The sequence below is a fragment of the Camellia sinensis genome, chromosome 6, assembly GCF_055761805.1.
Source record: "Camellia sinensis isolate YWXY chromosome 6, ASM5576180v1, whole genome shotgun sequence".
NCBI lineage: Eukaryota > Viridiplantae > Streptophyta > Magnoliopsida > Ericales > Theaceae > Camellia > Camellia sinensis.
This window is the reverse complement of record NC_138966.1, coordinates 31,614,748-31,638,474: the sequence shown is the minus strand read 5'-3', so window position 1 is coordinate 31,638,474 and position 23,727 is coordinate 31,614,748. Positions and strand designations below refer to the sequence as shown.

The window sequence follows — 23,727 nt, the reverse complement described above, 5'->3', positions numbered from 1 at the left end:
GTTTGGTTGGGAGATTTGGAAAGGGAAAGGAAAAAAGTGTGTGAAATTATGTGAAATATAAGCATGTTTTATTCACATTTCACCTATCTTTTCTATTTTCCTTTCCAAATCCCTCCTCAAATACCCTAGCCAAACACAGCATTAGTACATGCATTATTTATCCTACATCAAACAAGCAAAATATGAATAGAATAAAGAGGAAGAGAAAGACCTATACGAAGACTCCTGGGGAAAACTCTGAAATAATGCCATCTTTTCCTGCTAAGTTTACCATCTTTAAAGCACTTATGACAGTTGGACTAGTCTATTCCCAAAAACTAAATTAGCCAATTGATAAAAAGAATATGTATCAACCAAGAAACAATATCTAACAGAATGAAAAACATAACAATGTGAAAAAAATAGGGTAAATCGCATATGTCCTTAATTTACCAGCGGCTATCACCATTTTGACACCCCTTGACAAGGCCTCTCTCAAAGCTTTTGCAATAGTTGAAGAAATTTAGCTTTGACTGTTCAGCAGTGTGCCTTGTATTTGAATCAGAAATCAATATAGGAAAAAGAAAAAGGTCCAAAGAACATTAATAGCATAGGCATTTCAGAGTGGTCTCACCATCCATATCACAGAAGATATAGCTGAACTTTGGTTTGTAAAATCGAAAAGGAAACTATCCAAGAGGAAGCTATCCAACCTCATCATATAAATTAAAAAATTAAAAATAAAATAGTGAGATCACTTAAAGAACACATTTTTGAGATAGTGGGACACTTACTTTCATGGTAATGTATGAATTTGAGAGTAGGAAACGCAAATTAGTGTGCTTATACAAAAATAGAACAAATTTTACAAAAAGCACTCCATAACTTCACTTTTATAGTTCTCTATATCAAAAGCAAATAACATATTACTTGAGAACTTTGACAAGTTTTATAACTTCATTTGCATATATTTTTCAGATTCATAATACAAAACTAACAGAACAAATTTGAAGACTCCATATATGATAATTCATTCATGATTAAATATATCAATACATACACAGAAAAATTTAAAATGCAAAGGCAACAGAATTGAGATCATAATACCTTAAAATGAACTTTGAGATAGGAGTCCTGGCTTTGCAGGCTACAAAAAAACAAAGTAAAACGAATTTCTCTGTTCGGATCGAAGCATATCAGAGGGACTAAATAAAACCCTAACAAATCGATGAACATGACTATAAATCAATCGCATGTATGTACTGTGTATACACATATATTCATGTTACAGCTCGAAAAACAAATTGAGAGAGAGAGAGAGAGAGAGAGAGAGAGGTCACCATGATTCAGTATAAACAAATGGTGCTTGTTATATCCCCAACACTAAAGAAATAAACTACTTGAGCGCAACCACAAGTTAAACAATCTACAATTTGGCAAACAGGTATTGTTAAAATACATGTCAAGGAATAGATCTGCCAAAGAACTCTGTCTAATATGTTCTTTTTTCATGGCAACATCTGTGAAAATAATTTGCTCTTGTTGCACCCCCTGTGCAGCAGCATACGGACCAAGAAAGCTGAGATCAGATTTTTTTAATAGCTTGACTACAAAAACAAAGACAAAACAAAACAATAAATAATTAAACAGAACAACAAAAAGAGGGTTCTCATACTGAACCTTTTGAGCAATCTGAGATCGCTTGTGAACCTCACGAGCCTCTTTCTTGCCTTTGTGCTCGAAGTGATCATGGTGATAGCCATGTCTCTTCCTATGAAGCTCTAAATAATCTCCTTGAGGCTTAACAAATCATTTATCAAACAAAAACAACAATCAAATCAGTACGTGTTCAATTGAGATTGATATAAAAAATATACAATTACCAAACACACACAAAAAAAAAAAAAAAAACAACAACAAATATTTAAGCTGATACGGGCCAGAAATGAGTAACAGTAAAGCAGCAAAAACTAGTAGTGGTCCACTTATCCAAATCACCATAAATAACGCTCACCACACATTAAGTTTTCTAAGATTGATCTTCATGAAATCAAGTAATGCTTTCTAGTTGTAGAAAGAAAAAATGGTCTTGGAAGTAAGCCTAAAAACAGAATCAACTAAGCAAATAAAAAAGCCTTTGAAAAAATAGGGAACTATTTGTTGCATGTGAACAAGCCAAATTTGTTTTGCGTTAACTTTAAAAGAATTAGAAAACACGGGTACTATCGCTCAACTCTTTGTCCATTACAGGAACAAAATCAAAACTAGCAAGAAATCACAAACAACCTCGAAATTGAGTGGCACACATGTTTCGATAAAAGGGGACATTTGCTCCTCATGATTGAGAAACAGAGAACTGGACAATCAAGGGAATATGTATTCCTGTATCAATAGTATGTGAAATAAAAATCTGAATCATATCAAAAGCATGTATTCCCTAAGTTGAATCAACTTAGAAACAGAACAAACATAAAGTGCTTTTAAGCTATTTTTGCATCATTTAAGGTAATCTAATTATCGGACAAATTTGTGCACACTACAGGTAGGTACTTACACCAGTTTGGATTAAGGAACAAAATCTTCAAGTGAAGATTCTCTAAGAAGAGCTCTTAGTTTTACAGCAAAAAATGGAGCCAACTTGAGTTCATAACATGTATAACCGCCACATACAACATGTAATATTAGAAAAACTTACATATAGAAACTCAAACAGCAATCACAAAACACAAAAAGATATTAGAAATAAACTTCATATATAATTATAAATATGATAAAATCAATAATTTTAATAGCTTAGAGAGTATTGACCTAGGGTTTTCGATACCAGGTCAGAGAGAACTCATAAGAGAAGTGAATCTGATTTGTAACGTGGTTTTCTCGAGTGACAATGAGGGGTGGCTTAGTGGAATCAAGATTCTTCTTCAATGAATCGATGATGAAATCTTCCATTGATTGAAGATTGTGATGTAGAAAATCATAAGAGAATTGAGAGAGATGATCTGATCAATATTGCAAATCATAGATGTAGAGATTTATATATACTAGTGGTTGTCACACGCGATGCGTGTGCAATTCTAATAAATATAAATAAAATAAAATATTTATCATATATTGTGTGGTACTTAAGTGGTAAGAGTCTTATTCATTTGACATAAGTGTAAGGTTCAAATCACCTCCTCTTATCTATCTAATTTTTTTTTATTTCAAATGTAGACACGTGGCAGCATAAGAAACAACTTTATAATAGTATAGATAGATAGATAAGATAGATAGATATAGGCAGGGGAGAGAGAGAGAGAGAGAGAATCAACCCCAATATGCATATCATATCATGATTATATTTATTGGATTCTGTGTTAATTATTAATTGTGAGGATATCTGTCTAATTTGAAAATTATCTGTTGTCATTTTTGTTCTGAATCTGAAATTGAAGGTCTTAATGGCGTCAGAAACCAAAATTGAGTACATGAATAGACTAATTGGAATTTTTAGAACCTTATGACAGGTTTGATTAAAAATTGATTCAGATTAATTAATTAAGTTGTGTTTGGTTAGTTTAATGCTCTAATTATTGTATTAAATCACTCCAACTGTAAATATGAGCCTTAAGCTCATTCTTGAGCTCAACAGGTTTCATTCTTGAGTGCACAAATCTGAGATTACACTTTTAGAGAGAGAGAGAGAGTGAGTGTGTGTGCGCGTGTAAGATTGAAGGAGAAATTGAAGATATAGCTTGAATTGATCAACATTGTGCTACAATTGTTGTGTTTGAAGCCTCTAGGTGAGCATTCAACCCTCAATTCATGAAGATATTATGTTTTAGAGTTGAGTTCATGGAATTTATATGGCCATTTGTATGCATTTTGTTAATTAAAGTCAAGAAGATGAAGAAGCTTTACATGCATGCAAGAAGATGTTGAGTTTTGCTATATTAAGTTTGAATTCTAGCATCCATGTTGAAATTATGAGCTATATTGTACATCCATGTTTCATTCATCATGTGTTAACTCTCAAATTCGTGTTTTGGAAAGGATTTTGTACATGCATAGAGATTTTGAGCTCAAGTTTATTAAACTCATGACTTTTGAGAAAGAAAAACTTGGAAAAACTTACATTCATAGGTTTTGGGTTCAATTTTGGTGGATTTAAAGTGATTTTAAGCACATGGTTTTAAGGGGTCATACATACATGTTTTCCAAAGTAACTTTGTGTTTTTGAATAAGCCATACATGACCCATGGCTTTGAAATTGCATTTTTGGAGCTCAAATTCTATTCTGAAAAACCCAAAAATTCTATAGATCGCTCGAGTGACCAAGTGTGTGCTCGAGTGAACTTGACGAGCTCCTAATATTTTTGTAGTCTTTACAGGCAGCTCGAGCAACCAAGTGTGCGCTTGAGCGAACCCGTTGTATATCGTTGAATCGCTCAAGCGACCAAGTGTTGGCTTGAGCGCAAATCAGACCCATCTAGTATTTTTGCAGACAAAATTGTCTGCTCGAGTGACCATTTGGTGGCTCGAGCGGTCAGGCCATTTTCAGCATATGTGCATATGCTCTTCAGTGTTCATATCTTCATTCCCATCTTCTTCGGAGCATTTCTAAGCATGATTTATGACTCAATAAGGAACTAATAAGTGAGAACCAACATGAATGATTGAATTAGATAGAGAAGATGAATTATTCGATTCTAATATGTGTATATGTGAAATGTGTAGGGTTGAACATTGAAGTAGAACATCAATCTACTCGAGGTGAGTAATATCGTAGAAAAAATATTTTCTCATATTCTATTTTCTGACTGTACCAATGTGGTAAGCTTTCTACACTTATGATTTTGAAAGTATAAATGACCCTTCTATCTATCTGCTCAGTACGTTATCCATAATATATGTATTTGTTGGATGTGAGGTCATTTTGCTATGTGTTGGGCTTGAGGCCATTTATATATTAGGCCATAGACCGTTTTATACAGCTGTATTGGACCCGAGGTCATTTTGCTGTGGACCTAAGGTTGTTCTGCTGTGGACCTTAGGTCGTTCTACTGGGTCTGAGGCCATTTATGTGCTGGGTTTGAGGCTGTTGTATTTGGTGGACCCGAGGTCGTTCTGCTATGTAATGAGGTTACTTTATGACTTTACTTTTGTACATAATGGACCCGAGGTCGTTCTGTTATGTAACGAGGTGATCTTATGATTTACTGTTATATTTAGAACTTATTCATATAACCTCTTTACTTTGATGATATTCACTGGACGTTAGTTCACTCCATTATATCAATGTATGTAGGTGAGCAGTGAGATGACCAATCCTAGCCCTAGTGAACTTGTGAAAGGATACCAAGTTTTGAGGAGTCAGCCAAGGATGCCTCACGCATGAGGCTTTTGTCCTTCTGTTTTGTTGGTTGTGTTGACCGTGCGTTGTTTTTAAACTTTTAAGTTTGTTTAATGATAAACTTGTGAATGGTCTTGCCTGAGTATTATCTCCTACATGTGAATGAATGTGAGTTATTAACTATACAATATGTCGTGTATGCACAGCTCATTGGACAAATGCTTGAATTTATTAGTCTTCTTTCACTTCTGGTCCTGTTATTAATTAAATATTTCTGTTAATTTTGTTTTTTAAGCTGGGTGATCTGGGATTACTGGCCGGTTACGGTCTAAACCTATAGAGGCGGGTTTAGGTTGTGACAATTGGTATCCGAGCACGAGTTAATTACTCACACACTTATCCAATTGAGCGTTAAGGTGTTTAGAAAAGACTTAAAATTGTATACATTTGAAAATATATGCTTAGGCGCATTCCGACTTTGCAAATATGTGAACACATGTGTCACGCCCCGATTTTTATCACCCGAGTTCATTACCAAATCGTTTATACTATTATCCTTTTAAATCATCACATCCATTCAAGAATATTAACAAGAATAAATATTAACGTTCTCTTACGACAATAATGATGATACATAATTAAAACATGGTTTAATGGCCTGAGACTTACATTGAATAACAATAAATGGAGACAAAAGGGATTTACCCTTATACAATACATGGCACTCGGCCAATAAGTAAATGGCCCTGTGGCCAATAAATAAAAGACTTCAAGTCATGAATAATCCTCCAGCCTTGTACCTGAAAAGTTTGTCAACACGTGGGATGAGCACTAGGACTAATAGAGATCCCAAAGATCCTAACCAATCACAACATATAGATAAAAATGATCATGCATGCACAATGATATATCATATAAGTAGTATGACAATTAATATCCACAAGTATATTTCCATAAATATGTTTTTCTTAAAAATATCCTCTTGACACGACACAATATAAAATCAATCATTTTCTTCCAAATTTTCATCTTACTTCCAAAAACATTCAAAACCCCATTGTGTTATTTTAATAAACCTTCCTTGTTGACATAAAAAAATCTCACTCAAACATTCGTTCCAAAAACATAACCCCGCATGCAAGTCATAACCCAACCCTACTTCTCAACACACCATACGCATCTACGCACCAATACATCTACTATCTTTCTTGACCATAGGCCCAAGGACTAAAAGATAACCACAACATGAAAATCGATAACACATATACATTCAAAAAGAAATAACTAAAGTAATACATACTACCAATTTCATCTCCGCCGGCCTCCAGCACGGATGACAGATCCAACAACACAAATAATCTATAACACTTTATCAGCCTCAACTAGATGAGGGTGCCCTTTAGGTCACACTTTTCTAGGCGCAAACTGGAAAGGAGAGGAAATCTTTGTCAATGCGCCACACTTTACCGGCCTCACCCAGAGAGAAACAAACCTTATTTCACACTTCACTGAGCACAAACCGATAGGGAGAGGAAACCTTTGTCAATGGGCCATGCTTTACCAGCCTTAGACAGAGAGAAATGGACCTCCCAAACAACATACAATTAAAAGCATAATACACTAACCACCAAAAATAATACACGGTGTAATACATACACCTAGTCCAATTATCACAATCTCGACTAGTAATGCACCACCGTTCAACAATGGGTTTTCCTACATTTTCGAATTGTTCCCAAAATAAAATGTGGATTACCAAACACCAAAACCATAACTATCCAATGATTGTCTCATAACATAAACACATCCACAAGTATTCCAGTTACTTTTCCAACAACATAACCTACAACTCAACAATGGAATTATCTATCGCAATGTCCAATTACAATTAACAAGACATCCTTCTACCTTATATAGTCCATCCTACAATAGTACTCACAGCATGTATCTACCAATAATCAATACCATCCTCCACTGATGGCCAATGAAAAAACTCTAGATGCCAATTACGTAATCAAAACAATAAATACACCCGTAGATATCTCCATATTCCCGTACATTCCAAACTCTCATGTTTTTATAAACGAGGTAATTAATCATACTTTTTTTTTATCAAAAAAAGTTAGTCCTCATTATTCCAAATCACAACATACCCAACACTTACCAACACCCAATAACATTAATCCAAAATCCCAAAATTTGTAAACAATCACAACATAACCCAATTTTAATTCACCTGAAGCTTTTTCCTTTAACAGCCTGAAATTTTGAAGGAGATGCAAACTTCTATCAACCCCATACCCAAAACATGCTTTTACAACCCATAATCAATTATAACATAACCCACAAACCCACCAATTTAAACCCAAACCAACCCATATGCTTTTTAACTAAATCAATCATAACGCTTTGTTTTTTTAAATGGCGTAGAAAATACCAAAAGTCTATCTATAACAAGGTATTGAAAAGAAACTCTAGAATCCCTTTCTCTTGAAGCGAAGAGGAGAAAAGTCGAAAATTCACAAGCGATGAAAACAAGATTCGCTCAAATTAAAACGACGCTCTCGTCACCCTCTATGTTTTGATATATAGAACTTGGGATAGAAAATGGGTGTAACTAGATGAAACCCAAGCTTTTAGGTTGAAGAAACCCAAAAATGGCTAAAAAAATGAGAGAGAAGAGAGAGAAAAACCTAAGAAAAGTGATTTAAAAAGTAACTTTTACGGATTAATATACGTGCAGACCGCTCGAGCAACCAAAACACCGCTCGAGCGACTAAACACAATAATTGAGACCGCTCGAGAGAACAAAGTTACCGCTCGAGTGCACAATGACACACTCTTAGAAGTTTTGCAGGCAAAGGCTAACCGCTTGAGCGCAAGAAGGATTGCTTGAGCCAAGACCGCTTGAGTTGCAAGAAACAGTACTCGAGCAAAAGAAAACACCCTCCCAGTACTTTTGCAGGCCTGCAAAAGTACTGAGAGTTCCTAAAGACCACTCAAGCGACAAAAAAACAGCTCGAGTGAACTGACCAAAACTTGGGCGAAGACTCCTTTGAAAAACGAACTCCCAACCTATTTCAAATGCAACCACAATACTCAAACAACCCAATTCAACAAGGAATAAGATAAACAAGGATATAAACAACCAAGTAAAACAAGGAACCCAGATCCTAAATAATAAATGAGTTAGGTCTAAACCAAAATTGTTATAACATGAAAATACGAATATGTGGAATACGAGTACGGTTAAGTGCACAGCATTTGATAAGTATGCAATCATCTATTATACATATGATTATTTGTGCAATTACGATATGTAAAGTGTGAATATGACATTATATGCCTATCCGCAAATATGCCTATATGTATCTGTGTTTATTTCTATACTTGGCATGGCATTATATGAGTTCATGTAGAACATAGTGAGAACAAGGGTTGAACAGCTAGAAGAATCCACTACTACCCGCTTAGACAGAATGGAAAGAATGATTCAAGATTTGACTGAGTTATTGCGACAACAACCACCTCTACCAATGCCTATACCACCTCCAGTACAAGAACATTAAGCGGATGACACACAATTGCTTTGATCAAAGAGTTCAAAAAGATGAAACCACCATTGTTCTAGAGAGGAATTGACCCTCTAAAGGCCGAGACACGGGTTCTTGGCATTGGGAAGTTATTTGAAATATTTATGTGTAACGATGAATAGAAAGTTCAGTTGGCGACCTTTACTCTGGAAGGCGAAGCTCATAGATGGTGGATGTTAATCCGAGATGAGAATATAGGAATCAGTTGGGCACAGTTTCTTGAAATCGTCTATGAGAAATACTTTCCTCAATGCATCTGGGACAGGAAAGTGTTTGAATTTGAAGAGTTGAAGCAAGGTAATCAAACTGTAGTAGAGTATAAAGCAAGGTTCACTAAATTGGCCAGATTTGCACTACACATGGTCGACACTAATTACAAGAAGGCAAAAAAATTTGAGGGTGGACTCCGAGATGAAATTCAAGAGAAAGTGAATATTCTGAAATTGCCAAAGTATGTGGATGTTCTAGACAAGGTTTTGATGTTTGAATTAAACATAGCCTTACGTAACCAACTGTCTGAATGGAAAGGGAAAAGACAAGACCCTTATTCAAATAAGGGGTCAACGTCAACTAAAAATAAAAATCGGGGAACATCCAGTGCTTCTAATTCCACTAGAGATTCTGTGCCTGAGTGTAATGAATGTGGTAGGAGACATCGGGGAGTTTGTCACCGTATTTCGGGAGCTTGTTTTCGGTGTTGTAAAGCAGGCCATATGGTGAAGGTCTATCCTGAACAAAGAGATGGAAGACCAACTATTAGATCGAACACATCGGTACCTATGCCAAGAAATACTACACGATCTGCTGCTACAAGGGATACACCTAGACAAGGGAGAGTTTTTGCACTCGTCCCAGGGAATACTTAGAATATTGAGACCGTTGTCCCAGGTACCTTTACTACTTATAAACGAATGCCTATGTGTTGACTAATTTTGGACTCTTGTATGTATACACCTTTACTTGGAAGGTTAATTGATTCGAGTTCGACACATTCTTTTATATTCTACATTCGCATCTATATTGAGTAGACCCACAAAATCATTGCCTTATTTATTATATGTATCTGCACCATTCAGGGAATCTGTGAAATAAGTATTGGGGATGTTAATTGACTCTGGACATATATGCATATCTATACCTTTGCTCAGAATGGTTTGTTATATTACCTATTCTCACTAACCGAACCGTTAGAATTATGACTATGTGGTTGTGTGACTAAGTTGGACACCCCAAATAATGAACTCTATATTCTGTGAGATTGTGTACTTTGCTTGTTTAAAGTTGACTGGACTATTTGATTAGACTATTAGACCTATGACTTTGTGATTATATGGCTTGTTTGGAACTTCTGCATAACGAACCCTATACTATGTGTAATTGAGGAACTTTGTATGATGCGTTACTATGTACTTGTATACCTACATGTAAGACTTATTTGGGAACGACTATATTGACTATGATACATACCTCATAATATGAACAACTGCATACTTGTACATCTACATGTGAACTTATTTAGAGAATGCCATATTGTATATGACCTGGAACGCTTTGATATGAAATATCATGATATGACTCTGATATGACCTTGAGAACTGATGAACTTAGAGCAATTGTGAAATTATTAACTATGTACCAAAGCGAATGGAATGTGACCTATAAAACTAAATGTGCCTTATTTCAGAATGATGGGGTAGAACCTTTCTATGATTTGATCTGATAGAACCGTCATCTGATTTGATTTGATAGAACATTTGTCTGATTTGATCTGATAAGACCTTTACCTGATATGAGAACCATTATATAACTTGATATCATTTATAGGAGATTATGAATCGTTCATGAACAAATGGCTAGATTATTATTATTATTGACAAGGGAATTGACAGAGCTAGAACTAGAATCTATTTTGAATACTTGACTTATTTAGAAGACCATACGTGGACTGCCAACTGACTGACCCAATCATGAACACTATTGAGAACTAACTCTCAACTATGAGAGATATATGCGTTATAGAAGAACTGAATTGTGCAAGTCCAGTAATTGATTGTTCTAGAGAATGGCTACTTTTGTGTTACAATATCTTAAACCCAATGTTATAAGAATTAATGGACCGAGGACTTGTGTTTGACTTGAATACTTACCACCTTGAAGACCTTATGTGAATTATCAATATTAGACTATGTGATTATGAACAATATTTAAACATACACCTTCGATTGATCGGGAACGCACGTATTATGTTAATGATTGACTGCTTCTGTATTACCGTGTTTTTAACCCGATGCTATGGGAACCGTTAATAGCAGTTCGACTTGATTATAAACAATATTTGAAGGTTTACCTTTGACTGATCCGAATATGTATTATATGAGAGATTAGTTGCTTCAGTATTATTGAATGTTGCAAATAATGCTATGGGAATTGTTAACCGTGAACTATTTTGATTATGAACACTATAGGGATTGAAAACCCTCGACTATCTTAAAGTGTGTGAATCAGTATGCTCTGTGATTGACTGCTCAGTGTCATCGTATTCTGTAATTGGGGCTATGGGGATATGTGAATTATGTTTAACATATGATTGACTAATTAGGTATTACCTTTGCTACCATGGGATTAATATATTCACTTTATAATTCTGATAACGTCTTAATGACTTGGAATGACTATGATAGATTACTAAACTAAATGATCGAATTGAACTATAAACTACTAGATGACGGGGAAATGAATCAAACTTCTGTGGCAAAGAAGAAAGGATCAAATTTCTATGATAGGATTGATGAGAAAGAATCCGCTTGCAAAAAGGTAGAATAATATGAGATTGAGGTAGTTGATTTGTTCCTGATACAAGATACTTCGAGTTATTTCCTGCACAAGGTAATGTAAGTTTTGAGGACCAAACTTCTTAAAGGAGGGAAGACTGTAATGGCCCTAACGTGCATATTGCAGACACCCCATTTTTGATCTCCCTTAAGACTCGGGCGCTTTATTCCAAACACTCGATGATGAAAGTTACAATGTGCAATCTTTTGAATTCTCAACGAAAAAATTTAGATTCAAGCTCTAATCCCAAACCTTGCACCCTATTTTGGCCAAACTATTTTAGACCTTAACACCCTTTTTTCAAAATATTTTTTCAAATGTTTCTATGATGTTCCGAGGCTCGCATCTTGTTTAAAATATTGCACTTTTCGGTAAACCGAGTAAGGACAAAGTGGAGATACATGGAAGAGGGGTGAACTCTTTGAAAAATATTTTAAAATATCTTATTTATAGTTTTGGATTTGAAGAAAATAAGAGGGGAGGGAAGAAAACTAGTTTAGGAAGAAGTTAAGCATCAAACCGTTGAGAAAGAAATGAGCAGCCTTCACTAAATTAGGCATATCTATTTTCACACTTAAAATTTAGATGTGATGCCATTACCATTGGAAAGTAGACTTCTGGGGCTTCCATTTAGACTCAAGAATCACCTAAAATCGAGTCCAAATGAGGGAAATATACTCGTTTCAAGTTGGGCTTGAAATGCAGATTTTTGGATCCGGCCGGGTCGATTTAAAATCAGCTGTGTCTCATTTAGACCCAGTCAAGTCTCAATGAAAACTTTTCTAGAGTTTCTTTATAGGCTCAGCCGTGTGTTTTGGGGCCCGGTCGAGTCTCAATGGCGACAAAACCGCTCGCCAGCTGTTGTTTTTTAAAGATATTTTTAACCAAATTGGCTTAGATTCTATAAATAGACCCCCTGCATTCAGATTTTTCACCAGCTGTTGTTTTTTGAAGATATTTTTTATCAAATTGGCTTAAATTCTATAAATAGGCCCCCCTGCATTCAGATTTTAAGGTTCGAAGATTTTCCTAAGGGCTTTGAGGGAGATTGAGAGCTAAAACCATCCTCCTTACTTCCTTTGACCTTCAAACCCTGTTTAGCTATACATACACAATACATACACCATTAGAGCTTGTTCTTGAAGCTTTTTGCTAGAGTTTCAAACCATATTTTATAAACTTAAGGGTGTTTGGAATCAAGTTTGATCAACAACCAAAACTTGCTCTCTTCAAGAGGTATAAGCTTGTCACTTTTTTCCTTACTTTCATTTCTATCTTTTTCTTGTGTTTTCCTACTGTTTTGGATCCATTCCAAGTGTTGGAACTTGGGGTTGAAGAGCTACCAAAGGTAAAGAGGCTTAACACCCTTCCTTGCACCTTATCCCATAGCTCATACCCTTTGTTTTTGTACTCTTTTCTTTGGTTTTTACATTGATTTTCAAAGTTTAAAAAGGCTGAAAAAAATGGTTTAAAAGTCTCAAAAGTGGAGGGATTAGCCATCTCTTCTTGATTTTGCTTACTAGCTTTATATCTCTTGCTTTTGTCTATTTTTTTGTGCTCTTTAAACACACTTTTAGCCACTGTTTTTTGGGCTATTCTTAGATTGTTTTGGGGCTAGAATATGTGATTTAAAAGTTCAAAAAGTGGAGGGGTTAGCCATCCCTCCTTAGGTTTTGTTCCATAGCTTTTTCTCTACTCTTTTTACTTACTTTCTCTTGCTTTTAGCTACTATTTTTTTTTAATAACATTTTAGGGGCTGTTTAATTCATTTAATTAGTTTATGCTTTGAATGCTTTGCTTGTTGTATTGCAAATCCTCATGGCTTCAGTTGTTTGGGCCTTAGACACCGAGTCATTTAAGTTGATAGCTTTTCTTTGCTTAGTTTTCATGTAAAGAGTCTCATTCTAATAATCAATCTCGCATAACCATTTCTGCAACCTCCCTCTTTTCTTCTTTTCTTTTTTTTTTTTAGAGTTATTTCAAAAGATTGATGGTTGTTTGAGGCATGGAAAAGAGACCTCTGCTTAATGGATTAATCTCTACGGAGATTCATCGTCAAGGCATAGTCTCTCTCTCATGCCAAGAATCACTTCTCATTTGATATCTCTTCTCATTTAGTCGACTTAACCATCGCTTTGGACAAATGATTAAAGAATGGTAAGGACTAATAAAAGTGGCTTAAAATCAATGGAACCGACATAAAGAACATGCTCTAAGTTGGTTAGATTTGGCCGAACGTTATAACGAGTCCATCCCTTCGAGAATTGTCACTTACCAATCCATGATATTTTGACGAATCGTGAAGCGTGTCTATCTCCCTCTTTAAGCCTCCATGATGAGAGGGAAAGGTGGTTGTCTTTCATTACATTTATTAATTGTTTTGTCCAAAACTCGCTCGAAACCATCAAGCCATCAACTTGTGCCTATTGATGGTTTCGGACTCGAGTTCACACTTCTCTTGAGTTTCATGATAGAGGAGAGCAAAAGGGACAAACATGACTTAAAGTTGCTCTGTCGACACTGTTTTCAACCTAGAGCACAAAAATAGATTTTTGCATGGGATTAGGGCACGACCAGCCTTGTTTGGACCCGGTCAGGCCTCATTAGGAGCCTATTGGGCTCCAATTTTGGTAAACAAAGTGCTTTGGCAAAAATAGGAGACAGTGGCTGAGGGTGGAACAGAGCAAGTCTGGGCAGATAGAGCAGTTTTTGGACACTGTGTATGCGATCGTTGTACGTCATTGTTGCTTGTATTAATATTATAGTTGTAATTATTATTGTTGTAAATAATTATTGTTGCAATTTCATTGTTGTAATTATTATTATTATAACATCATTGTTGTAAATAAATAGTTAGCTAGCTATTCATTAATCATTCGATTTTGTAATAGCTAGTTTTAATTCGAACACTTGGACATTTATTCGGACCCTCTTGCATGAGGGCACAATTGTAATAAGTGTGTATGTCTTCCAACCTCATTTCTTTCTCCCTTTTATTTACTGGCTTATGATGGTAGCATAGAGTATCATGTTTCCTTAGCATTTTCCATGATTTGCATCTACTCGTCTTGCATGCATAAAAGTTGGGTTCATCATTCTACACCAAACATTGTTACTGCTTAAGTTCTTTGAATACGTGCTTAGACTACATGCTATCAAATTGATTCAAATACCATGTTAGTAGCCGAGCCCATCAATTGCATCATTGTATGTGTTGCATTAGTTGTATTACATTAGTTAGGTTCACGCATTTTTTTCTAACTCTTTTATCTTTTTGGCTTGCCTCGGATTACTAGGTGAGCAGTTAAGCATTCGTGTGATTGTTGCCATGTCATCAAAGCATTATTCTGTGAGGCTAGGTGCTTAATTGATATACTTGTTTTAATGCCGGTGGATGAAGGCTAATTGCTTGAATTAGAATAAATTGATTAATGTACATACAAACTCACTTTTCAAGTGACGCGTATTCGAACCAGTTTTTAAACAAAAATGAAATCAAAGCGTATAAAATTTTGCAAATTAGTCTATACTTGCATGCAACACATAGTAAAATATCCTAATAATAAGAACAAGAGCATATATTGTAAATAAAAATCACATCATGATTAGTAGAGGTCGATCTTTGATCGGGAAAGTGGGGTGCTCAATTCATGACATTCCCCTCTCATACCTAAGTTCTTGAGCCGAGACACTTTGGTGATGATGGATAAGTGGCCTGTGGTACGAGTCACAGGTTTCCTAAATTTCCTAAAAATATTTAGGTGGCGACTCTATGTCTGGCAAAGCAGTCCATTTTTGGCATTTGATTCAAACATCGATTTTTTAAAAAGAATTACCAGAGTTAGACTCTTTTTGTGTTTTCACTGTTTCACATTGCACTTGTGAAATCAGATTCAGAACCACAAGAGTCCAAACTATAGAGCTAGTCGTATTCGAAAGGAGCACGAAAAGCAAGCCACACATATCATGATTATATTTATTCAATTATGTGTTAATTATTAATTGTGTTATATGCCATGTGATTATTTTGAGTGTATTTGTCTGGTTTGAAAATTATCTATTGTGATTTCTGCTTTGAATCTGAAATTAAAAGCCTTAATGGCATCAGAAACCAAAATTGAGTACATGAATAGACTAATTGGAATTTTTAGAACCTTATGACAAGTTTGATTAAAAATTGATTCAGATTAATTAATTAAGTCGGGTTTAATTGTTCTAATGTTCTAATTATTGTATTAAGTCACTCCAACTATAAATATGAGCCTTAAGCTCATTCTTGAGCTCAACATGTTTCATTCTTGAGTGCACAAATCTAAGATTACACTTTTACAAAGACAGAGTGAGCGAGCTCTCATATAGAGAAAGAAAGTGTAAGATTGAAGGAAAACTTGAAGATATAGCTTGAATTAATCAACATTGTGCTAGAATTGGTGTGTTTAAAGCCTCTAGGTGAACATTCAACTCTTAATTCATGAAGATATTATGTTTTAGAGTTGAGTCCATGAAATTTATATGGCCATTTGCATGTATTTTGTTAATTAAAGTCAAGAAGATGAAGAAGCTTTACATACATGCAAGAACATGTTGAGTTTTGTCATGCTAAGTTTGAATTGTAGCATCCATGTTGAAATTATGAGCCGCATTGTACATGCATGTTTCATTCATCATATGTAACTCTCAAATTCATGTTTTGGAAAGAATTTTGTACATGCATGGAGCTTTTGAGCTTCAGTTTATTAAACTCATGTCTTTTGAGAAAAGAACTTGGAAAAACTTACATAAATGTTTTGAGTTTAATTTTGGTGGACTTAATGTGATTTTGAGCAAATGGTTTTTGAGGGGTCATGTATACAAGTTTTCCAAAGTAACTTTATGTTTTTGAATAAGCCATACATGACCTAAGGCTTTGTAATTGCATTTTTGGAGCTCAAATTCTATTCTGGAAAACCCAGAAATTCTGTAAACCACTCGAGCGACTAAGTGTGCGCTCAAGCGAACCCTCTATATATTGTTGGACCGCTCGAGCGACCAAGTGTTGGCTCCAGCGCAGATCAGACCCATCTAGTATTTTTGCAGACATAGCAGTCCGCTCAGGTGACCATTTGGTGGCTCGAGTGGTCAGGCCATTTTCAGCATATTTTGATAAGCTCTTATGTGTTCATATCTTCGTTCTAATCTTCTTTGGAGCATTTCTAAGCATGATTTGTGACTCAATAAGGAACTAATAAGTGAGAACCAACATGAATGATTGAATTAGAAAGAGGATGAATTATTCGATTCCAATATGTATATATGAGAAATGTGTAGGGTTGAACATTGAGGAAGAACATCAACCTACTTGAGGTGAGTAATATCGTAGGAAAGATATTTTCTCATATTTTATTTTCTGACTGTACCGATGTGGTAAACTTTTTGTACTTATGATTTTGAAAGTATGAATGAGCCTTTTATTTGTCTGTTCAGTACTTTATCTGTAATATATGTATTTGTTAGACCTGAGGTCATTCTGCTATGTGTTAGGCCTGAGGCCATTTATATGTTGGGCCAGAGGTAGTTTTATATAGCTATATTAGACCCGAGGTCGTTTTGCTATGGACCCGAGGTCGTTTTGTTGTGGACCCAAGGTCGTTCTGCTGTGGACCCAAGGTTGTTATGTTGGGTCTGAGGCCATTTATGTGTTGGACCTGAGGCCGTTGTATCTGTTGGACCAAAGGTTGTTTTGCTATGTAATGAGGTTACTTTATGACTTTACTTTTGTATGTAATGGACCTGAGGTCGTTCTGCTATGCATTGAGGTTTTCTTATGATTTACTGTTCTATTTAAAACTCATTCATATAACCTTTTTACTCTGATGTCATTCACTAGGCGTTAGCTCACTCCATAATATATGCGTATGTAAGTGAGCAGTGAGATGACCAACCTCAGCCTAGTGAGCCTGTGAAAGGATACCAAGTTTTAAGTAGTCAGCCAAGGATGCCTCACGCCAGAGGCTTTTGTCTTTTTGTTTTGTTTGTCGTGTTGACCGTGTTTTGTACATAAGCTTTTTGAGTTTGTATAATGGTCAACTTGTGAATGGCCTTGGTTGAGTATTATCTCCTGCATGTGAATGGATGTGAGTTATTAACTATATGATACGTCATGTATGCACAACTCATTAGACAAATGTTAAATTTATTAGTCTGCTTCTGCTTTTGGCCCTATTATTAATTAAATATTTCTATTAATTCTGTCTTTGAGGCCAGGAATCCAGGATTATTGGCTGGTTACGATCTAAACCTATAGGGGCGTGTTTGGGTCATGATAGAGAGAGAGAGAGAGAGAGAGAGAGAGAGAGAGAGAGAGAGAATTTGGCAAATTAGGGCTAAAGAGAGAGAGGTGCCGACTTTGTGCGTGTTCTTCCGAGAGATTGTCCCGCTTTTTAATTGTTAACAAGATAAAAATATTTGGTCCCAAAATGTATTTAAGTAGTAATGACAAAAATATTTGGTCTCTAAAGATGTTAATTGTGTATTTGCAGCTAAATTAATTTGTCTTAAAAAGCAGACAAGTAAAAAAATTTAAATTTGTCTCCAAAAAATTGGTTTTAGAGACCAAATTTACTTGGTCTCTAAATATTAGTCTCTAAAATTGTGATTTCTTGTAGTAAATGGTTATATGTTAAGCTTTGCACCAACTAGATCACAAATCTAGAAATCAAAAATGGGTCAGGAGGTGTCAAAATGGTTTGTGTTAAAATAATCTAACCAAACTCATGTTTCAATAAATGAGTTTAGGCAACTTAGTTGGAATTGAGTACAAGTTGAACAAACTAACCAAACTAAGTTGTGTACTCTATTGGACTATTCTTCTATTGGTGGTGGTGGGTGATGGGGGTGATGATGGTGGCGGTGGTGATAGTGGCAGTGTTTAGTTCCTTCCTTGGTTGTTTTTGTTTTGTTTTTTTTGTATAAACTCAATGGATGCTTATGTTTAACTCATTTAAATTCAATTTTAAACGAGTTTAAAGATGCAACTTATTTATAACGCATTTATTGATTTGAATGGCTTTAACTAAGTTTTAAATTGATGAAATTGGATGGATTCGTGATCTCAAGATATTCATCCATTGCCGTCTAACATTTGTGAAAGTGTGAATCTACAATTTGGTAAGAGTATATGGATCACACAATAAAATAAAATAAAAAGAAAAAAAAAAAAATTTTATTTTATATACATATGTTTTTATAAATTAAACATATGTTTTTTATATTTTCTCTTATTGTTTAGCTGTTGAAAAAACAGTTTCACCACTGAAAATTCAAACATATAAATTAGGAAAAATGCATAAATGTTGGTGTAGCTTTTTGTAGTTTGTTTGTTGAGATGCATTTGGTAGGCTACGAAGACACAATGTTGTCGTTTGGTAGGTTGTGACATTGGGCATGTGGCCCATTGTTCAGAGTCTGGGCTTTACACATCAACTGTGAAACACTTTCGGCTCCAACCCACTGCAGTCTTCAAAATTTTTATTTTTATTTTTATTTTTATTTTTTGTTTTTTTTAAATATAACAAAATAAAATATGCATTGGCCCACTATGTCCATCCATAATTTGTAGAAATTTTCAAATAATAATTCTTTTTATATGATCAATCTATGCTTGAAATAAAAAATAAATTACAAGTTTAAACCACTAAATAATTACTCACTGTCAGACTTAGACCTATATGAGATTCTAAAAATGTCGTGAAATCTTTTAACCTAGTTACGTTAAGCTCTTCAACCATTGTTGCGAATCATCATATGTATTCCATATCTTCAACCATTGTTTAGACATAACATCTGGATTTCTGAATTTCTCATAGTTGGTGCTTTCGTGCAACCATTTTTATAGTAAGAGACATTTTCTTATCACCGACAATATGACGATCTATTTCTCAATTAGTTAAAAATAGGACATTAAGGTTGTTTGGTGCAGTTTTATAGGGCTATTTCTAGGGTTTCCTTTTCTTTTCTTTTCTTTTCTTTTTTTTCCCTTTTCTATTTGAAAATTTGTGCGCAATTATTTAGTGCAACTTCTATTTATAACTTATAAGGTGGAAGTAGCTTAAATAAGCTACAAAAATGCATAATATTGATAAGTGAGGGGAGATGCACTTTTAGTTTTTTTATTATCAGCTTTCATCTTATTAAAATCTACACTAAATTAAAATCTACACTAAACAGGCTCATTTTAACCATTTCAAAACACTACTAGGCCATGTTTTGTATCATTTTCAATATTTTGCCCTTTTTTTTTCTTTTTATATTTTTTGAAATAAAAATGGTAAAAATTTTGAAAACATCTTTCATTTTCATTTTTTTTTTGGTTGTATATATAATTTTTGAATAATGCTAGGCATCATGAAAGAAATATTATGAAATGTTTAATAAAGATTTTTCATCCTTTGATTAGTGTGTGGTGTTTTATTGTGTGTAATCTAATGGAAGAAAATTTTCATGAAATATTTCAGAATATTTCTTTTATGATACCTAACATTACTCATAAATTTTTGTGAGACGACATTGTTGGCTTATTTTTCCTACGAAGGAAAATATTATAAATGCGAGCGTGTCGGTACGGATTGAAAAATCCTTACAGATTAAATTCAAGCCAATTATCAAGCGATTGTGTTGACGGTTCTTTTGCCTCAATAAAGAGGAGTTCAAAGTTGCCAAGTGTAGAGAAAAGAAAATTTAAAAGAAGAAAGAAGAAGACAAAGAAAGATGATTGAGTGAACAATCAATAGTAAAAATTGCTTACCTCTACTCCTATGCTTCGAAAAGGAAGTGCATAAAATGCTTTGAAAATGAAATGCTAAAAATAAATGCTTTGAAATATAAATCTATGTTAAACTACTCCTAAGATAAGGAAAATAACAAGAAATATTGAAATCAATTGTCTTTGATTTGAATTCTGGCCTTTTACAATGGAGCCAGGAATGGCTATTTATAGACAAATACTTGTAGGAAAAAACTTCCAGCAATAATTACCCAATAACCACCTAAAACTACCCACTCTTTCATCTTCATTCCCATAATGCCACATAACCCTCCATGTCTTCATAACTTCTCATAACCTCCAAATGAGTAGGAGGATGCCACATGTCCTGCAATTATATAAATAATAAATAATAATAAAAATTGCAGATTTATGGTGCTAACATTACTCCCCGCGGCCCTTAAAAATGATGTTTATTTGAATTTTTTGAAGGGCCGAACCAAGCACATGACTAATCTAAGCAATAAGGTGCTTCGAATAATATCAACAAAGTGCTTCGAATAATATAATAGCACCAATAAACTGCTTCGAATGAGCATGAAATTATGACTAGATGTTGCGAATTATATATATACGCATTGAAGGGATATTATTGCCGAAAAGTTTCGAAGGATAACTACATATTTTCAAGACAAAGCCAATGATTCACCTTAGCAAACTGTTGCACATGCTAAATAACCAGCTTCGAAGGTGGTATAGAGGACTAAAATTATCATTCGAAGGTCGAAAATGCCAACAAAGGACGAATTACATCTTTGAAAATACTTGGCAAAGCTTCGAAGGTTCACAACTATCACTATTTTTTCTTCGAAGCTGTTGTTGATGCAAGATGGAGTGCTTCGAAACTTACAAAATTATGGCAAAAGGGCTTTCGAAGCAACTTTTGGCCAACATTGTGGTTATTCAAATTTTGTATGTTTTGGCACACATAATTAATGAAAATATTAATTTTATGCTTTAAACCAATTATTAATTTTCCGAAGACACCAAAACCGTTGTTCTTCGAACCAACTTTTATAGAATACTAGTTACATTTTCGTGTAACAAATGGCTATAAAAATAGTTATCAGTAAAGCCACTAATTATCATGCCAAAAATAGACATTATTTGATAATTAATTAATTGTCATTTTACATATATTTGAAGGGAGGTACACATTTCGAAAGTTTTCTCGTTCCATGTTACATTTCGAAGGTGTTTATTGATTACAAAATCACCATTCGAAAGTCACATATGTTACTAAAGGGTTAAAGTCGTCCTTTGAAAGAGCTCACGACATCTCTTCGAACTAAATCCAAAGAATTGGATTATTATGAAATTAGTTTGGTATTTCAACTAGCCATTAATGGCTATAAAATGATATTTCAATGACTAATCTACTTCGAAGTGTCTTGAGACATGCTTCGAAGGTAACCACAAAACCAAATGGTGATGGTTTTATGGATCAACTAGTAACAACATTTTTGGCTTAATATATTACAATAACGAAATATTATTTGTTAGCCATTCCATCAAAGTCAACGTTTGATGTGATCCACAAATCCAAAATGGATTTCGAACAACAAAAGTCATGGTATAGTGCGACCATGAAAATTCATACTTTTTGACATTTTGAAAAATGTCAAAAAATTTGAATTAATGAACAGTGGCTTGTTCATTATTTTCGACCATGTTTGTTTTAAAAACATGACTTTTGCCGAATAGATTTTCATAATTATTTGGCAAAGTGGGTTGTTTTTCCATGTTAGTCATTAATGGCTTATGAAAATCACCCATAGATATGTTATTTTCATGACTTGACTCTTTAAAAATTGGTTTTGAGACCCCCTGAACTATGTATGGAACATCATTCTTAGCCAAATTTGGTGCAAGAACATGCTCTTTCGTTATGTTAATTTCATAATTTGGCTATTTAAAAACGGACTCTTGAACCCCCCGAGCCATTGATAAAATCAACTCTTTGCTTTTGTTATTTTTAACCATGGAAAAATTCTGAAAAAATTCACCAATTCCGGCCATTAAGGCCTCAGTTAAAGACTTGGTAGTGAGAGTTGATAACTCATCATTCCATTGGCGAATTTCTATATCAAGTTGATGAATTTCTCCAATTAAATGGTGTCTTTTTTTCTTCCACCAAATAATATTGTAAGGGATGAAAATTTATTTCATCAAGAAAATGGATATCTTCTTGATGATCCAAAATTTCTTGTTTACGCCAATAAATTTCATCTAGGCTATTTGAAATGGACAAATCCAATTCATTTTTCATTTATTACACTTGACGTCCCACTGGGCGTGCCAAAAATTATTGGCTTATTTTTCTTACGAAGGGAAACATTATAAATGCGAGCGTGCTAGTAAGGATTGAAAAATCCTTACAAATTAAATTCAAGCCAATTATCAAGCGATTGCGTTGACGGTTATTTTGTCTCAATAAAGAGGACTTTAAAATTGCCAAGCATAGAGAAAAGAAAAATTAAAAGAAGAAAGAAGGAGACAAAGAAAGATGATTGAGTGAACAATCAATAGTAAAAATTACTTACCTCTACTCCTATGCTTCGAAAAGGAAGTGCATAAAATGCTTTGAAAATGAAATGCTGAAAATAAATGCTTCGAAATATAAATCTATGTTAAACTACTCCTAAGTTAAGGAAAATGACAAGAAATATTGAAATCAATTGTCTTTAATTTGAATTCTTGCATTTTACAATGGAGCCATGAATGACTATTTATAGACAAATATTTGTAGGAAAAAACTTCCAGCAATAACTACCTAATAATCACCTAAAACTACCCACTCTTCCATCTTCATTCTCATAATGCCACATAACCCTTCATGTCTTCATAACTTCTCATAACCTTTAACTGAGTAGGAGGATGCCACATGTCCTGCAATTATATAAATAATAAATAATAGTAAAAATTACAGAGTTATAGTGCTAACAGACATATTTTGAAATTTCAAATAGTAATTTGAAAATGGTTCCTTCAAAAATAGGCGTTTTTAATTAATTTATTTTTTTCTTCTCAAAAACAGTTTTGAGAAACAAATTAACGAACAACTTTGTCAAATCAGTTTCAATTTATTTTCTTTTGTTATCATAAAACATAAAAAAAATACGAACCTCGGGGATACTACTTTGCAGCCAAATTTCCAGTAATCCAACAACCCTTGGGCCTCGAGAGGCCTA

General features: G+C 34.3%; 1 long non-coding RNA gene across 1 annotated transcript; it reads right to left on the bottom strand.

The window, feature by feature from the left end:
• Positions 1–226: 226 nt before the first annotated feature.
• On the bottom strand, positions 227–3,032 carry LOC114256956 (uncharacterized). The gene is made up of 4 exons (XR_014332139.1): positions 2,788–3,032; positions 1,660–1,779; positions 614–1,530; positions 227–528 (listed from the first exon to the last, which is right to left on the bottom strand). It is a non-coding gene; the product is annotated as an uncharacterized LOC114256956 (long non-coding RNA).
• Positions 3,033–23,727: the final 20,695 nt, after the last annotated feature.